Genomic DNA, 18,219 nt, shown 5'->3' on the forward strand with positions numbered 1-18,219 from the left:
CTGCTTCAGGTTCTGTGTCTCCCTCTCTCTCTGCTCCTCCCCCACTCACACTCTGTCTCTGTCTCTCTTTCAAAAATAAATAAACATTAAAAACATTTTAAAAATAAAATAAAAAATAAAATAAAGAAATAGTATCATAGATATCTCTGTCTTGAAACAGTTTTCATAGAAGCTACCAATAGTATACTTGTGAGTACTCAGTGTTTTAGAGAAATTTAAGAAGACTATGAGAAATGATTAACCAAAAAGAAAAGAAGTTGTAAAATCCAATGTTGTTGTTCCTTAAAGGATTTGCTATTTCTGTTCAATTAGCAGGGTTTTGTCAGAGGTTGGGGATTTATCATATATTTTCTTCCTAACAGTATACACTATTAAAATAAGGCAAGGACATAAAAACACTACTAATAAAGAACATCATTTCTTAAAATTTTTTTGCTCACTCAAGAAGTTGATGCAGAGGTGTGTGAAATCAGTTATATTAGTGAAGCATGTTAATTGGCAATTACTTGTAAATTACTGTTTTTCCTCCTGAAAATGAATTATATTTATGACAGAGAACTCTAACAAACTCTTAAATTTATATAATCAATGTTCAAACATATTTATACTGACATTGTGATTCACAAAACCTTCTTTCAATGGAGGAAAATGCATTGTGATTTTACAACTTTTGTCTAAAATAATTAACTAGCTGTTGTCCCAAAGGCAGATATCAAATCCTCCCTTATTTTATTCATTTCTATTCCACTATGGCATATTTAAGTCTAATGACTTAGGCTCAATGAGCTTCTTTGACAACTTATCAATGAATTTTTACAAAGCCAAAAAATATGTATAATTAATAATAGGGGCCATATTATATCATCTATTATTCTAGATAAGAGGTACTTAATTTGTGGCAAAAATTGGCTTCAGAAATAAAGACAATCTTCAGTGTATGAGGTGAACAAGGACAATTTAACTTTTAGAGAGAGAGAAACTGAAATAAACATGATCACAATGATATGTTGTGACATTGGTTCATATTCTGGGTTAAGGTAACCAACTACAGGGCCATCTTCTGCCTAATGCTTTAGAGTCAATTGCTGGAAACAACGTAGCAGTGATGTTACAAAGATATTTAACAATACCATATTTCTCAATACCATATTGAAGTATGGGCTAACATTCTCACCTGAAGATTATTTAATTCTCTAGGGATGTACATTTGTCCATTAACTACTTATTGGGACAAAGACTCTGAATACGTGTGTTGTTAAGTTGTATATATGTTGTCCAAAAGAGACGCAATTGATTTTTGTTCTGTAGAAAAAATAACTCCAAAATAATTGTTTATTAATCACTTTTGTGTTTAACTTAACAAACTTACCTCAGCATGACTTTCCCAAATTATACAAATCTCTGCTCCTCAAATGGACTTTAAACTAGCTCTACTGTCCTGTTGGTTTCCTCATTAATGAGATAAATAAAACTTTGTCTCCTGTTCATTTTATATTTTTACTAGAATTGTGTTTTAACTCTTTTATTTTTTTAATGTTTATTCATCTTTGAGAGAGAGAGAGAGAGAGAGAGAGTGAGTGGGGAAGGGACAGAGAGGGTGACACAGAATCTGAAGCAGCCTCCAGACTCAGAGCTGTTAGCACAGAGACCAACGTAGGGCTTGAACTCATGAACCATGAGCTTATGACCTGAACTGAAGGAGATAATAAATGACCTGAATTGAAGTCAGATGCTTAAACAACTGAGCCACCCAGACACCCCTGTTTTAACACTTTTAAAGCTACACTAACAGTGTTTTAAGCTGCCTGCATCAACAGTTCTTACACACTCCAGCAGGATATTTTGGTAAAATGTGCTTTTTACTTCCAGCAATTTAACTGAATAAAAAGAGGGAGCTATTATTTACACAATTTAGTGATAACATTCGGTGTTAGAATCAGCTTTTTTTTTTTTTTTTTTTTGGTGGGGTGGGTTGAAAGAACTTAATTGCTTCTACTGTATTGAGGCATTCAGAGACTTTTAACATAATCTGTGGCTCAAGAGAGATATGCATCCGTGAAACACTGAAGTGTTTGCTGTGAAAGTGCCGTGGTAATTGAAGGTTGGCAAGGAGTGAAATCTCTCTAAATCACAACCTTTTTATTTGTAAAGAAAATAAAAGACATTCCAGCAACTTGCCTTGTAGACTTGTGAAAAAATTATATTAAATGAAACATACATCTTTAAAGTAATGCAAGATAAATAGTAAAATTTAATAAGATTTAGTTCTCCTTCCCTCACAAGAACATTTACTCCATTCCTTTTGTCCTGACTTAAATTCCCTTGTTCATTTACTAATAAGATTTTATCCTATTATATCTGAATATTTTAATAATCAAAGAAGTGAAAAATCAATTTTTAAGTAAATTAGTGAAGCATATATAACACCAATGAATACTTCATAATAAAATATAATATTCACCTTCTAACTTAAAAACACAAAAATAATTACCCAGAAAATGTTCTATTTCAGACTCTTAATATTACATAGACTATGTTTTCCTTGACACAAATTCCTAGAGTAGAATATAAAAATTACTATCTGGTGAGGAATATCAAAAGAATACAATTACATTAACAGAAAGATATATTTGGTCATGTAATTTACTTTGAAAAAAAATCTTATTAGCCTTAAATGATACTAATTTTGAAGACTTTGAAACAGTGCACACCTATCTCTAATTATACCATGGCAACCATGTTTCTTTGAATCTATTTTCCTCTAAAAATAAAATGTTACTTCTGTGCAGTGGAATGGCGATCAGTTGAAGAGTGTTGTTTTCATTGAAGTTGGAGTTGACCTTGTCACATGTTAAAATAAATCTTATATGAGTCAAATAAAACTTCAATATATTTCTAAATTGGAGGTAACTTTAAATGAGAGAAGTTAGGATACAACAAATCAAGAATAAATCAAGACTTAAAGGAAATGCCTAAGAAAGACCCCACTTATATAATATGCTGAAATCTCATACAGCTTGCTTTAATTACCAAGTTTATTCAGGCAGCAATTTAAATTTGAAACTATACTTCCTAATATATATCTAATTTTTTATTATTAAAGTTGTCTAGTCAAAACATCGTGGCAATTATGTATGCCTAAGAAGGCTATATGGCATTTTGAATAATAATTGTGTTGTTAAATGAATAAAATATCACAGCACTAAGGACCAAATTAGTGTTGTGGGTCACATGCATTATTGATAGAAGAAAGGAATATGAATTAGTGGACTAAAAAATTGATGGGGAAATTCAGACTTTGGTTTTGAAGAATTAGAAGGAACAGAAAATTCGTTTTTTTAATGTTTATTTATTTTTGAGAGAGAGACGTAGAGCATGAGCGGGGGAGAGGTGGAGAGAGAGGAAGACACAGAATCCGAAGCAGGCTCCAGGCTCTGAGCTGTCAGCACAGAGCCCGATGTGGGGCCCGAACTCACAAACTGTGAGATTGAAGGAACAGAAAATTCTAAGTAATATGAATAAATGTTAATTATAAGGACATTTCATGGAGGCAGAAATGGACAAATAATATTCAGAAGACATAGAATCAACCAACTCCACTGCCATACTTGCTCTTAGTATGTAAGACAACAGTAGGGAATGAAATTTTCTTGCCTTTAAATTGATACTGAAAAACGTCTGGGTGCATCTGATAATTATTAACTTGGCCTGTGAAGAATTCATTTGCTCAAGTATTGCTTATTTGTTTGTAATTGAACAAATATGTTACAGAAATGTTGGGGACAGGCAGGATGACATTTTGTGTCAGATGCCTGTTAAGATAACAGGTATAGATAGCAAGTGAGGTTCTGTCTCTTTCATACGTGCACATGAAGCATTGTCCTGGGGAAAAGCAGGAACAAAATAGGACTCAAAAACTTGGGTCCTGGTGACTATTGCGCAGTACTATTAGTACCACATAGTACCCAGTACTATTGGTAAAAAGTGAGTTAGTTTCTTGTTGGAATTAGAATATGTTTTACATAAATATGTTGACTTTGAAGTCATCTAATGACATCCTGTTGAAAATATGTGTAATTTGAAGATGCAAGATCTAATGTTCATATTTATAAAAACTTAACCAAAGTGTAACATGATTCATATGCTCAATCGCTGTTATTTACTGTTTTGGAGATCCTTCAAGTTTCCAGTTATAGTTATGGTTTTGAGATTGCTGTTACTGAATGTCTGTTTTATCTTAAGAAATCTACTTATGTCATCTCTTATGATAGAAAGGCATCAGCATCCCAGTTTTACAGCTAAGAAGGGCTCAAAGAAGGTAGACAACTTCAAGGGCCAAGTTGAGCTGGATATTGCTGAGTGGCCAGGTGTCACAGTAGCTCATTGACACTACACGCCAAAATGAAACCCTTTAGTCACTTAGTGCAAAATTATAAGCAACAGGCTAAATAGAGGAAAGCCAAATCTCCCACTGTTTCATTTTTCTCCGTCAAATGGCACCAGTCAAGGGTCAGATGCATCAGCACAGATATGGTGGATCGCTAGCCAAAATGGAAGTAATTATATCACTCCCAAGAGAAACTGAACAAAAGGATCCTGTAGTTTTATGGACCTAGGTGGAGGAGGAGAAGGAAAGGTAAGGGCTAGGAGTGGCAAAGTACTAAATACAGAGTCCAGGGAGAAAAAAGTGTCATGTCCCTCCCCCATCCTTTTCCCCATAAAGAAATCTCAGCAGAGGTGCCTGCCACAGGTGTCTCTGACATCGGTTCCTGATGGGGGTAGTGAATGGAGGCGCTTAGGCCGGTAATACAGATAAGAGCATGGCTGGCCAAGAGGTCCTGAGTTCCTGACTGTAACTTTCTCCAGAAATGTCCGTGCATTGGCTGTGCTCCGAGTCTGGTGTAGGAAAGGCAGCTCTCCCTTACAATATCTGCCAAGCAAAACTTTTGTAACTGCCTGTGGTCAGGCCTGAAAGATCACACATAGATTTTTTGAACAGAAGCCTGACTCCTCAATAATTTTGGCATAAACCGAATCAACCCAAACTTGTACCCATATAGCTTGAAAAAAAAAATCCCATTTTATTCTATTCAAGATTGCTGTCCTCATTAAAAACACTTCTAGTAAGTTGACTTTATTGATTTTCCTATAATCTCTTGGAATTTTACCATTCCTTACTAATAAAATATATGTTTGGAAATGTTTGCTGCAACTTAGCATAGAAAACAGAGTTGGAGGTAGAGATATATGTGGTAGTCCCATAGGCCACATAAAAAATGATGAAGGAAAAAAAATGATGGAGGAAGAATTCCTTGTGTGAGATTTATGTTAGACAGCCATTGGGTTCTGCTGCCTGGATGTACCCTAAACATCACTAATCTCCATATATAACACAAACCTAGATTTTACTAATGATTTATTGATATAATGTCTTTCTGCTTTGTCTAACACATATCTATATACACGTTGCCTTAGCTCCCTCACTAAATTCCAAGGTCTTTGCTCACTGGTAATGCTTAATTCTGGCAGTGCTTAATTCATATTTTGTAACCATATAATAACCAAAATAATATCTTCATAGGAAGTTCTCAATAAATACTATTGAGTGGAGTATGCTAAGCAGTCAATAAAATATAGAGTTTTATTGGTCCTTGAGATCAGTGACTTTTTTTTGGTACATCCAGGTAGCAGAATAACATGGCTGTCCATTAGTAGTCTGAATCTTGACATCAGAAATGAGTAAGTGACAAATTGTAATCGAGGGCTTGAGATTGGCACAGCCAACCTGATAGGAAGTTCAAAGGAATAAATTACTAATTAGAAATGAAAGTTTCAGATTGAGATGCATTATAAAATTAAAACTTAAATTTCATTGGGATTTAATGTTACTCTTAATGGATGAAAGTGATTTTAAATGTCCTTTTTGGCATCTCTTTGCACATTAAAAGTAATATGGCCGTCATTCATCTTTGGTTAATCTGAGGAAGTAAAATGATTATGCTTTGAAATTATGTTTTATGTAGTAATTTTTCTTTAGACATAATTTAAAAAATGGAGCTGCCATCCGTGTGTTTCCTTTAAGCAGTTTTTATCATGGTGGTCATACTTCTGATTAGAGTGTAACATTTCTACCTTAAGAAATCCTTTAGACTCATCAGGGCTCATTGATATTTTAAACACACTTTATTTTTGTTTTGTTACCACTTACCAAAACTAAAATATTCTCCATAACTTAAAACATAGAGATTATAGATTTTCAAATCCAATCAGTTCAATAAAAACATATTGGAGGAATTAACATTTTTTGAGTGCCTTTAACATGACAGACACAGTGCTGTGTTATATTAAATTGGATCCTTCAATCATAATATTCAAATTCAATAAAGAAAGGTGCATTCCCCCCCCCCCCACCATTTAAGTATGAGAAATGGAAGCTAAGAAGACTGATTTAACCAAAATCATACAAAGGGAGCTAGAAGTAAAGTCAGAATTAAAAGCCGTATTTGGTGCTTGCTTGGCAGTACATAATATTAAATTGGAATGATATAGAGAAAATTAGCATGGCCTTGGTGCAAGGATGACATGCAAAAACATGAAGCATCTCATTAAAAAAAAAGAAACAGATTTGTTGGCTTCAAAGTCATACCATTTTGTCTGTACAGGAATGTTTCTATCCATGTCTATCTAATTGTTCCTTGTGTATTATATTTGAATTAAAAATGAGTTAGGGACACCTGGGTGGTTCAGTTGGTTAAGCATCTCAGCTAAGGTCATGATCTCATGGTTTGGATTGGTGAGTTCCAGTCCCGCACTGAGCTCTGTGCTAACAGCTCAGAGCCTGGAACCTGCTTCAGATTCTGTGTTTCCCTCTCTCTCTCTGCCTCCATCCTGCTGGCGCTCTCTTTCTCTCTCAAAAATAAATAAACATTAAAAAAATTAGTTATTTGGGGGGGGTGCCTGGGTGGTACAGTTGGTTGAGCAACCAACTCTTGATTTCTGCTCAGGTCATTGTCCTGGAATTGTGGGATCAAGCCCTGTGTGGGACTCTGCACTGAACATGGAGCATGCTTGGGATTCCCTCTCTCTTCCTGTCTGCCCCTCTCTCCCCTGCTCATGCTCACTCTCTCCAAAAAACAAACAAACAAACAAAAAACAAAAACCGGTTATTTTGGCATATGATACCATCATAAAAGTATTTACGACTATTCCAAGTCTATACCTGTATAATAGCATCAGTATAAATTCAGAACTTTTATAATAATAATTTCCATTTCAGATATGAAATTACATGTTTTATTACATATAGAATAGAAATGGTATTATTTTAATATTCCAGAAAAATACTTCGATATTACCCCAAGTTATCATGTGGAAAATTATCTGGTTATACATGATTTATGCCTTAAGTTACTATAGTAACAGATATGAACATGGTGAATTATCAAAAATTAATTCAATATAATTAACAATTAAGATTCTGAGGGTCAATATTGGCACAAAGGTACCTGATAAAAGCACACTTCCTAAAATTATTGTGAAATACTGCTATTAAAAACTGGTAAATATGGAAAAATGGTCAACTTATTAAGACTTCAATTTGCATATGATTAAAAAGAACTTTTTGAAGGCTGTCATTCCCATATGATGGGTATTTTATTCTGCTGTCCCATTAATGAAAAATAGTGCATGCTATTGACAAAGTAGAGTTAGAATGACAAACTGGTGTTTCCTAACACGGCTCCAACTGTAGCGGCTGTGATGCTGGCCAAAGTGTCCCTACGTGGCTTACATGTTATTCACCACAACATGGGCTTCTCTGTCTTGTCCAATCTAGACTGCATGAGACTTCTGTATAGGATTGGAATTCAATTTTGTACACAACAGATATGTACAAACTCAATCTACAGAACAGAAACTGATACAGATTATATATACACGTGTGTATATATATACACACATATATATAATATTATATGTGTGTGTGTGTGTATACACACACACACACACACACACACACACATATATATATGTAAACACTTTAAGGTAATGAGCATACAAAAAGTAATTAACTTACTTTGAAGAATGAAAGTCTTTAATGTGCTGTGGTTAAAAAACAATAGACATCTTAACTATAGAGAACAAACTGATGGTTATCAGAGGGGAGGTGGGCAGGGGGATGGGTGATGTAGCAGATGGGAGTAAGGTGGGCACTTGTCTTGATGAGCACCAGGTGTTGTGTGGAAGTGTTGAATCACTATATTGTACACCTGAAACTAGTATCATACTGTTTGTTAACTAGCTGGAATTTAAATAAAAATGTGGGGAAAAAATAAAAATAAAAAGTACTTCTAAAAAAAGAAGTAAAGAAGAAAAGGGGTAAACAACAACACTAACAAAACAATAGATACAATACAATATACACAATATTGCTATAAATCTGTAGCTCTACTCACATTGTTAAGCAGCTTTTAATAAGTATCTACATATGAGAATGAAAAAAATACATTATAAAAATCAAATTTGAAGTGTACATAATTTTTCATGCTTTCTAATTATACTTTCTTTCTTTACTTTTGTAACCAATTTCTGTAGCTTTATTAGCAGATAGGAAATTACTCTCTCTATATAATTTGTTTACCTTGTTTTATTTTTTTTTTAATTTCCATCCAATTTAGTTATCATATAGTGCAGCAATGATTTCAGGAGTAGATTCCTTAGTACCCCTTACCCATTTAGCCCATCCCCCCTCCCACAACCCTCCAGTAAGCCTCAGTTTCTTCTCCATATTCATGAGTCTCTTCTGTTTTGTCTCCCTCCCTGTTTTTATATTATTTTTGTTTCCCCTCCCTTATGTTCATCTGTTTTGTCTCTTAAAGTCCTCATATGAGCAAAGTCATATGATATTTGTCTTTCTCTGATTGGCTAATTTCACTTAGCATAATACCCTCCAGTTCATTCCATGTAGTTAAAAATGGCAAGATTTCATTTTTTGATTGCTGAGTAATACTCCATTGTGTGTGTGTGTGTATGTGTGTGTGTGTGTGTGTGTGTATACATATATACATATATATATATATATATATATATATATATATATATATACACCACATCTTCTTTATCCATTCATACATTGATGGACATTTGGGCTCTTTCCATACTTTGGCTATTGTTGATAGTACTGCTATAAACACGGGGGTGCATGTGTCCCTTTGAAACAGCACACCTGTATTCCTTGGATAAATGCCTAGTAGTGCAATTGTTGGGTCGTAGAGTAGTTCTATTTTTAGTGTTTTGAGGAACCTCCATACTGTTTTCCAGAGTGGCTGCACCAGCTTGCATTTCCACCAACAATGCAAAAAGAGATCCTCTTTCTCTGAATCCTTGAAAACATCTGTTGTTGCCTGAGTTGTTAATGTTAGCCATTCTGACAGGTGTAAGGTGGCATCTCATCATGGTTTTGATTTGTATTTCCCTCATGATGAGTGATGTTGAGCATTTTTTCATGTGTTGATTGGCCATCTGGATGTCTTCTTTGGAGAAGTGTCTATTCATGTCTTTTGCCCATTTCTTCACTGGATTATTTGTTTTATTGGGTGTTGAGTTTGATAAATTCTTTATAGATTTTGGATACTAACCCTTTATCTGATATGTCATCTGCAAATATCCTCTCCAATTCTGTCGGTTGCCTCTTAGTTTTGCTGATAGTTTTCCTTCGCTGTGAAGAAGCTTTTTATTTTGATGAGGTCCCAGTAGTTAGTTTTTGTTTTTGTTTCCCTTGCCTCCAGAGACATATTGAGTAAGAAGATGCTGTGGCCAAGATCAAAGAGGTTTTTGCCTCCTTTCTCCTCAAGGATTTTGATGGCTTCCTGTTCTTACATTTAGGTCTTTCATCCATTTTGAGTTTATTTTTGTGTGTGGTGTAAGAAAGCGATCCAGGTTCATTCTTCTGCATGTCACTGTCCAGTTTTCCCAGCACCATTTGCTGAAAAGACTGTCTTTATTCCATTGGATGTTCTCTCCTGCTTTGTCAAAGAATAGTTGGCCATATGTTTGTGGGTCCATTTCTGGGATCTCTATTCTGTTCCATTGATCTGAGAGTCTGTTCTTGTGCCAGTACCATACTGTCTTGATGATTACAGCTTTGTAGTATAGCTTGAAGTCTGGGATTGTGATACCTCCTGCTTTGGCTTTCTTTTTCAAGATTGCTTTGACTATTCCAGGTCTTTTCTGGTTCCATACAAATTTAAGAATTATTTTTTCTAGCTCTGTGAAGAATGCTGGTGTTATGTTGAGAGGGATTGCATTGAATATGTATATTACTTTGGGTGGTATCAACATTTTAACAAGATTTGTTCTTCCTATCCAGGAGCATGGAATATTTTTCCTGTTTTGGTGACTTTTTCAATTTCTTTCATAAGCTTTCTATAGTTTTTAGCGTATAGATTTTTCACCTCTTTGGTTAGATTTATTCCTAGGTATTTTATGGTTTTTTGTGCAACTGTAAGTGTGATCGATTCCTTGATTTCTCTTTCTGTCACTTCGTTATTGGTGTATAAGAATGCAGCTGATTTCTGTGCATTGATTTATATCCTGCAACTTTGCTGAATTCATGAATCAATTCTAGCAGTTTTTTGGTGGAATCTTTAGGGTTTCCCATATAGAGTATCATGTCATCTGCGAAGAGTGAAAGTTTGACCTCCTCTTGGCCAATTTGGATGCCTTTTATTTCTTTGTGTTGTCTGATTGCAGAGGTTAAGACTTCCAATACTATGTTAAATAACAGTGGCAAGAGTGGACATCCCTGTCTTGTTCCTGACCTTAGGGGAAAAGTTCTCAGTTTTTCACCATTGAGGATGATATTAGCGTTGGGTCGTTCATACGTGGCTTTTATGATCTCGATGTATACTCCTTCTAGCTCTACTTTCTTGAGGGTTTGTATCAAGAAAGGATGCTGTATTTTGTCAAATGCTTTCTCTGCATCTATTGAGAGGATCATATGGTTCTTGTCTTTTCATTTATTGATGTGATGAATCATATTAATTGTTTTTCGGATATTGAACCAGCCCTGCATCCCAGGTATAAATCCCACTTGGTTGTGGTGAATAATTTTTTTAATGTATTGTTGGAGCCAATTGGCTAATATCTTGTTGAGGATTTTTGCATCCATGTTCATCAGGGAAATTGGTCCATAGTTCTCCTTCTTAGTGGAGTGTCTGTCTGGTTTTGGAGTCAAGGTAATGCTGACTTCATAGAAAGAGTTTGGAAGTTTTCCTTCCGTTTCTATTTTTTGGAACAGCTTCAAGAGAATAGGTGTTCACACTTCCTTAAATGTTTGGTAGAAATCCCCTGGAAAGCCATCTGGCCCCGGACTCTTGTTTTTTGGCAGATTTTTTTATTACTAATTTGATTTCCTTACTGGTTATGGGTCTGTTCAAATTTTCTATATCTTCCTATTTCAGTTTTGGTATTGTATATGTTTCTAGGAATTTGTCCATTTCTTCAAGATTGCAAATTTTATTGGCATATAATTGCTCATAATATTCTCTTATTATTGTTTTTTTTCTGCTGTGTTGGTTGTGATCTCTCCTCTTTCATTCTGGATTTTATTTATTTGGGTCCTTTTCTTCTTCTTTTTGATCAAACTGGCTAGTGGTTTATCACTTTTGTTAATTCTTTCAAAGAACCAACTTCTGGTTTCATTGATCTGTTGTACTGGTTTTTTTGGTTTTTTTTGTTTGTTTTTTTTTTTTTTTGGTTTTGATAGCATTAGTTTCTGCTATAATCTTTATTATTTCCTGTCTTCTGCTGGTTTTGGGTTTTATTTGCTGTTCTTTTTCCAACTCCTTAAGACATAAGGTTAGATTGTGTATCTGAGATCTTTCTTCCTTCTTTAGGAAGGCCTGGATTGCTATATACTTTCCTCTTGACCGCCTTTGCTGTGTCCCAGAGGTTTGGGGTTGTGGTGTTATCATTTTCATTAAGTTCCATATACTTTTTAATTTCCTCGTTAACTGCTTGGTTAGCCCACTCATTCTTTTATAGGATGTTCTTCAGTCTCCAAGTATTTGTTACCTTTCCAAATTTTTTCTTGTGGTTGATTTCGAGTTTCATAGCATTGTGGTCTGAAACTATGCATGGTATGATCTCGATCTTTTTGTAATTACTTAGGGCTGATTTATGTCCCAGTATATGGTCTATTCTGGAGAACGTTCCATGTGCACTGGAGAAGAATGTATATTCTGCTACTTTAGGATGAAATGTTCTGAATATATCTGTTAAGTCCATCTGGTCCAGTATGTCATTCAAAGCCATTGTTTGCTTGTTGATACTTTGGTTAGATAATCTGTCCATTGCTGTGAGTGGGGTGTTGAAGTCTCCTACTATTATGGTATTACTATCGATGAGTTTCTTTAGTTTGTGATTAATTGATTAATATATTTGGGTGCTCTTACATTTGGTGCATAAATGTTGACAATTGTTAGGTCGTCTTGGTGGATAGACTCTTTGATTATGATATAATGCCCTTCTTCATCTCTTGTTACAGTCTTTATTTTAAAGTCTAGATTGTCTGATATAAGTATGGCTACTCCGGCTTTCTTTGGTTGACCATTAGCATGATAGATGGTTCTCCATCCCCTTGTTTTCAATCTGAAGGTGTCTTTAGGTCTAAAGTGGGTCTCTTGTAAACAGCATATAGATGGATCTTGTGTTCTTATCCATTCTGTTGCTGTATGTCTTTTGATTGGAGCATTGAGTCCACTGACATTTAGAGTGCGTACTGAAATATATGAATTTATTGCCATTATGATGCTTGTAGAGTTGGGAGTTTCTGGTGGTGTTCTTTGGTCCTTTCTAGTCGTTGCTGCTTTTGGTATTTATTTATTTATTTCTCTCTCTATATATATATATTCTTCATCTTTTCTCCCCTCAGAGAGTCCCCCTTAAAATTTCTTGCAGGTCTGGTTTAGGGGAAAAAAGGAAATCATTTGAGAATTTGAAAAAATCAATACACTGAAGTATTCTAAAATGAGATGTTGGGAGGAAAATAGAATTTTAAAAAATTTACACAAAAGTGAAGAATATAGTAGAAAAACTTAAAGAAAATATTTTTAATAAAAATTCAAAATAAAAATGGATTTTTTCTCTTTCTGTATTCAAGAAAAGTATTGTAAAAGACAAAAAAAAAAAAAAAAGAAAGACATTTGAATAGATGGACCTGCTCACAGATTGAAATATAACTGAAATTACTTCATTTTCCTGTAGAAGTCAGACTATGAAGCGCTTTATAGTCCATACACTAAGTAGGCGGTGAGACTTGTGTTCTTGAAGAGCGAGGTTGGCCCTGTTGGGCGGGGCTCAGTTTAACAGATCCGCTCTCCAGGAGATGGCGCTGCTAGCCTACTGGAGTGGATTGTTGTGGCGCTCGTAGGTGGGTATGTGCATGCGCGGGAGTGGTGCACCCAGCTACCCAGTCTTTAGTATGGGAACCCTGTTCTCCATGATCAGCAATAGGGCACCCGTTCTCTGTCTTCAGCTTTTGTCCACTCCCTGCTTTTTCTTCACTGTCCGTGACCAAGCCCCAGGCACTACCTCTCTCCCGAGTTTTGTCTCAGATATACCTGTATTCCCTGGCCCCTTACTTCTGAAGGACTGCAGCTTTGACCTGTTTCACCCCTCTGTGGAAGGGTCTCACCAAGCAATGGCCGAATGCCAGCTGCACCCAAGAATGATTGCTGGACCTTGATGCTGCTGGTGTCTCAAGACTGTGGCCAGGTGCCAGTCTGCCCCAGAAAAAGTTTGCAAGTAGTGTAGCAGCAGCTTTTCAGGGATTATGAAAAATCACAACACACATCTGGCACCAGGCTTCACCCTTAACGACCTTGTTCCAGCACTAGCGAATGTGGCCACCTTCTGGGGTCTGCTGGGACCAGGTAGCTTCAAGAGTCTCTACCAAATGTCCTTCCAACAGTGGAACCGCTTCTTCCTGTGTGGCCCGAGAACCTCCTGGACCCCACTCTGTTCCTGGAGATTCACCCTTCCCACCAGAGCACCACAAGGTATTGAGCTGCAGAGTTAAAGACTCTGCACTCCACTTGTTTACAGTCTTAATGGAATTTAAACCCTCTCCTTTCTCCTTTCTCCTGTTTTAGTTTAGTCCCTGCAGCTGTTTCCAATTTTCCACTTTCTATCCAGCTGCTTTTGGGGAGGCGTGCTTTTCCTGTATTCTCACCCCCTCCCCCAGTCTCCATCCTCTCCGCCTGCAAAAGCAGCTCCCTGCCCGCCGCCTGCTTCTCTCTCCCCATGTTCACCTCTCCGTGCCATATATCTGCTGAAATCAGTGGTTAAGATTGTGCAGATTGTTTTGTTAATCCTCCAATCAGTTTTCTAGGTGTGTAGGATGGTTTAGTGTTGGTCTGGCTGTATTTCATGGGGGTGAGACACACAAAAAACTTCCATGCTGTTCTGCCATCCTGTCTCTTCTCCTCTATTCTTTAAATATTTATATCAGAAGATATCTTGATTTTCAATCTTTAAAACAAATTTTAAATATGTGGAAATATACATGAAGAGAAAAATTAAAATAACAAAATAAAAGTGCTTATTTCTGGATTTCAAAATTGAAAGTCCTTTAGGCTTTCAAAACTTAATATGTAGTCCTATTAATATAAAAAAGGGGGAAATCAAATTTAGTGCAGTAACTTATGGAGTAGAGGTCCACACTTCAATTTGGCAGACAGGGGAAATTCAAAATATGAATGGAGTTACTGCTGTTATCCTTTAGTAATTGCTTCAAATGCATTTTCTTAATTGGTAATAACTATCTTATCTCTTATGAGTAAGCATTTATCTTCCCCACTGCTTTTGTCTTATGTAAAATAGTATGTAATCAGTATTGGAAAATTTTGCTTTTCTATATCCCCCCGTAATCTTTCTCATCACTTAAAAATTTCTCTTGCAAATGTAATTGCCTAAGAGCTTATGTGAATTTAATTAAAGAGAAATAATAAATTTGAGATGTATAAGCAAGTCCTTGAGAGTTTTACCACATCCAATATCTCAAATACATTAAATAAAAGCTCTCCAAGCAAAGGGTACAAGATATTCTGCACAAATCTGCTCTTAGAGGTTCCACTTAATGAAGAAAACTGATAGCCTTCTTTAACAGAAGTAAGTAGATATCTATCATTGACTTGAAATATATCATGCCAGAAATCAGTCATTTGGGATATGAAATGTAATACCATCATTTTATTATTTTGTTTATAAACCATATCACACACACACACACACACACACACACACACACACACAGCTGAACCTAAAACTAATTTATCGTTTTATTTTATTTTATTTTATTTTATTTTATTTTATTTTATTTTGCTTTTTATTTATTGTCAAGTTAGTTAACATACACTGTAGTCTTGGCTTTAGGAAGATTCCTGTGGTTCATCACTTACATAAGACACCCAGTGCTCATCCTAACAAATGCCCTCTTTAATGTCCATCACCCATTTTGCCCACTCTCCCAACTCCCCACCCCCATCAGCCTTCAGTTTGTTCTCTGCATTTAAGACTGTCTTATGTGAACCGAAAACTAAAGTAAACTATTATGAAAAATTACACAGGAAATGGTTTTGTTGATAACATAACTGACATATCCTGACAAGGATTTCATTTAACTAATATAAAAACTATAAATAATCTTGAGCAATAAGCATAATATATTTTATAAAGAGTCTAGATACAATATTTTAGATTTAAATTTTTAAAAAATGTTTACTTATTTATTTTGAGAGAGAGAATGCACAAGCAGGGGAGGGGCAGAAAGAGAGAGGAAAGAAGATAATCCCAAGCAGGTTCTGTGCTATCAGTGCAGAACTTGACATAAGGTTTGACTCACAAACTGTGGAATCATAAACTTAGGCAAAATCAAGAGTCAGAAGCTTAACCGACTGAGCCACCCAGGCATCCCTCAGATTTCAATTTTTTAAATATATGGTCATTTGGTAGTCAAGTATTTAATTTAATACCACATAAATGTTGAAATAAAAATGGAGTAACTGGAATGAAAGCGTGTTTGTAGTGATAAATAAAAAATAAATAAAATTTCACCTTCTAATGTTTTTGTCATTGTTAGTACACTTGAGAATGAGACAGGAATGGTATTCATTAATATCATAATTTCTAATTGGCTTCAATATCTTATGAAATGAAACATGGGCCAAAAAGTTGAGAAAATTCCTATTGTCAAGGATGAGTTCCAGATATAATCTCAAATACAACTGGGTGTGTGTCTGTGTCCGTGTATGTGTATCTACATATAATTTTAACTGCCACCACCCCTTGTGATGCTTGATATTTCTGTGAGTCTATCAAGAAACTCTAGAAATAAAGTTAGAATGGAACTGAGGCTTTCTTTATTTCTCAAAAATCTATTCATAAATTTAAAAAAATAAATGTTTAAGTGTTGATATAAATAATATTTCTCATGTTGAAGACACAAGTATGTTATATGTATTTTCACTTGACACTTTATTGAAAATTCATAATTTTGTCCTTACATCTGTGAATACATCTTTCCTGTCTCTGCTTTTATTCCTTTTCCTTGACTTACTGCACCTTTTAGAAACTCCAGTAAAATGTTGAATGAAAATGATGATAATGGGAATTTTTCTCTTCTTCAAGTCTCAAAAGGAAGCTTTAAGGGTCTGACCCTTAAATAGGATGTTTGCTATAGACATTTTGAATACCTGTTGGCAGATAGAGGAAGTTTATTTTATTCTGAATGTCCTAAAAATGTTATCATCAAAGATTCTTTTCTATCAAATGTTATTTTTTTCAGCAGTTATTGGGATGGTCTTACGAATTTTCTCTTTTAATCTTTTACTGGAAGTTGAATTTTATAATATGCACCAACCTTGGTTTCCTGGATAAAGCAAATTGGGCATGATTTATTGTAATGACCAAGATATCGTTTATCAGATTGAGGTAGTTATTTTCTGTTCCTGGTATTCAGAGAATTTTATTATTAATGAGAGTTGAAAATTGTCCAGTGTTTTTTTTCTTCATTTATTAACGTGATCATGCTATTCTGATAACATAGTAGATTATGGTATTTAGTTTTTAAGGTTTAGACTAACTTTTCATTCCTGGAATAACTCTATTTGTTCATACTATATTATCTTTTTATGTATTATCATTTACATATATTGCTGTTTTCCAATACTAACATTTTAACAGCTTTGTCTATATTTATGAAATGCTATAATATTCCATTTTAGCAATGTTTTTCTCATGTTGTGACATCAAATTTTTTCTGAGCTCATAAAATATGTTGAGAGGTGCTTTCTTCTGTATTTGTGGAAGTGTTTGTAAGATTGGCATATTAGTTCATTCCTTAGTCTGTCTAGGATTTACCATTGAAAACATCTAAAATATGAACTTTCTTGGTGGGAAAAGATTTTGACAATAAAAACAATTTTTGGGAGATGTAGAGCTATACAGCTTCTGTCATGTCTTGTTGATTGAGTTAACACATGGGCTGTGTCTCATCAACTGTAAGATCGTGACCTGAGCTGAGATCAAGAGTCGGATGCTTAACTGACTGAGCCACCCACATGCCTCAAGATTTTTTTTGTCATCCCTTTTTTTTCTTTGAATCTTTGATCCTATTTATAGTATCCTATGTAAACTCCTTATTTACTTAATGCAATAGCTCAGTCATCTAAGTATTAGTTTTTATTGACAGATTTTTTTTTTCTCTTGAGTTTGGTCCTGTTTTTCAATTTGCTTGTCTGGTTTATTTTTAATTGGATAGTGTATAGTAAGAACAATATGTTATGAACACTATGGATTCTTTTTTCTTTTTCTGAAGAGGGATCTTTTGTTTTGTTTTGTTTTGTTTTTGTGTTTGTTTTTTTCTTTTTCTAGTAGGCAGACTATATGACTATACTCAAATTCCAAACTCTCTTGCCTTAGGCAGTAGTGGAAAGTTCTGCTCAGTTTCTCGTATACAAGCATAGTTCAATGGAAGATATTAAAGGGATTTAGATGTAGGAAGAAATAGTTGGTTAAAGAATGCAACTGAAGTATTGAAAACAGGGTGCTTAAGAAAAAAAATAGATATTGTAGCATTCCAGGCAAATATAAAATGTAAAAAGTAAGGCAGTAGTAGAGTGGAAAGTGTTGGGTTTTTTTTTTTTGTTTGTTTGTTTCTTT

The 18,219-nt window shown here is 34.9% G+C and overlaps 1 protein-coding gene and 1 non-coding gene across 4 annotated transcripts in view; both read left to right on the forward strand.

The window, feature by feature from the left end:
* Nucleotides 1-18,219, forward strand: part of FSTL5 (follistatin like 5) — a 781,763-nt gene that overhangs the window by 548,629 nt on the left and 214,915 nt on the right. The gene's annotated exons all lie outside the window — the stretch shown is intronic.
* LOC113603167 (U6 spliceosomal RNA) lies at nt 6,507-6,612 on the forward strand. The gene has a single exon (XR_003424707.1). It is a non-coding gene; the product is annotated as a U6 spliceosomal RNA (small nuclear RNA).

This window comes from Acinonyx jubatus, chromosome B1 (genome assembly GCF_027475565.1).
Source record: "Acinonyx jubatus isolate Ajub_Pintada_27869175 chromosome B1, VMU_Ajub_asm_v1.0, whole genome shotgun sequence".
Classification (NCBI taxonomy): Eukaryota; Metazoa; Chordata; class Mammalia; order Carnivora; family Felidae; genus Acinonyx; species Acinonyx jubatus.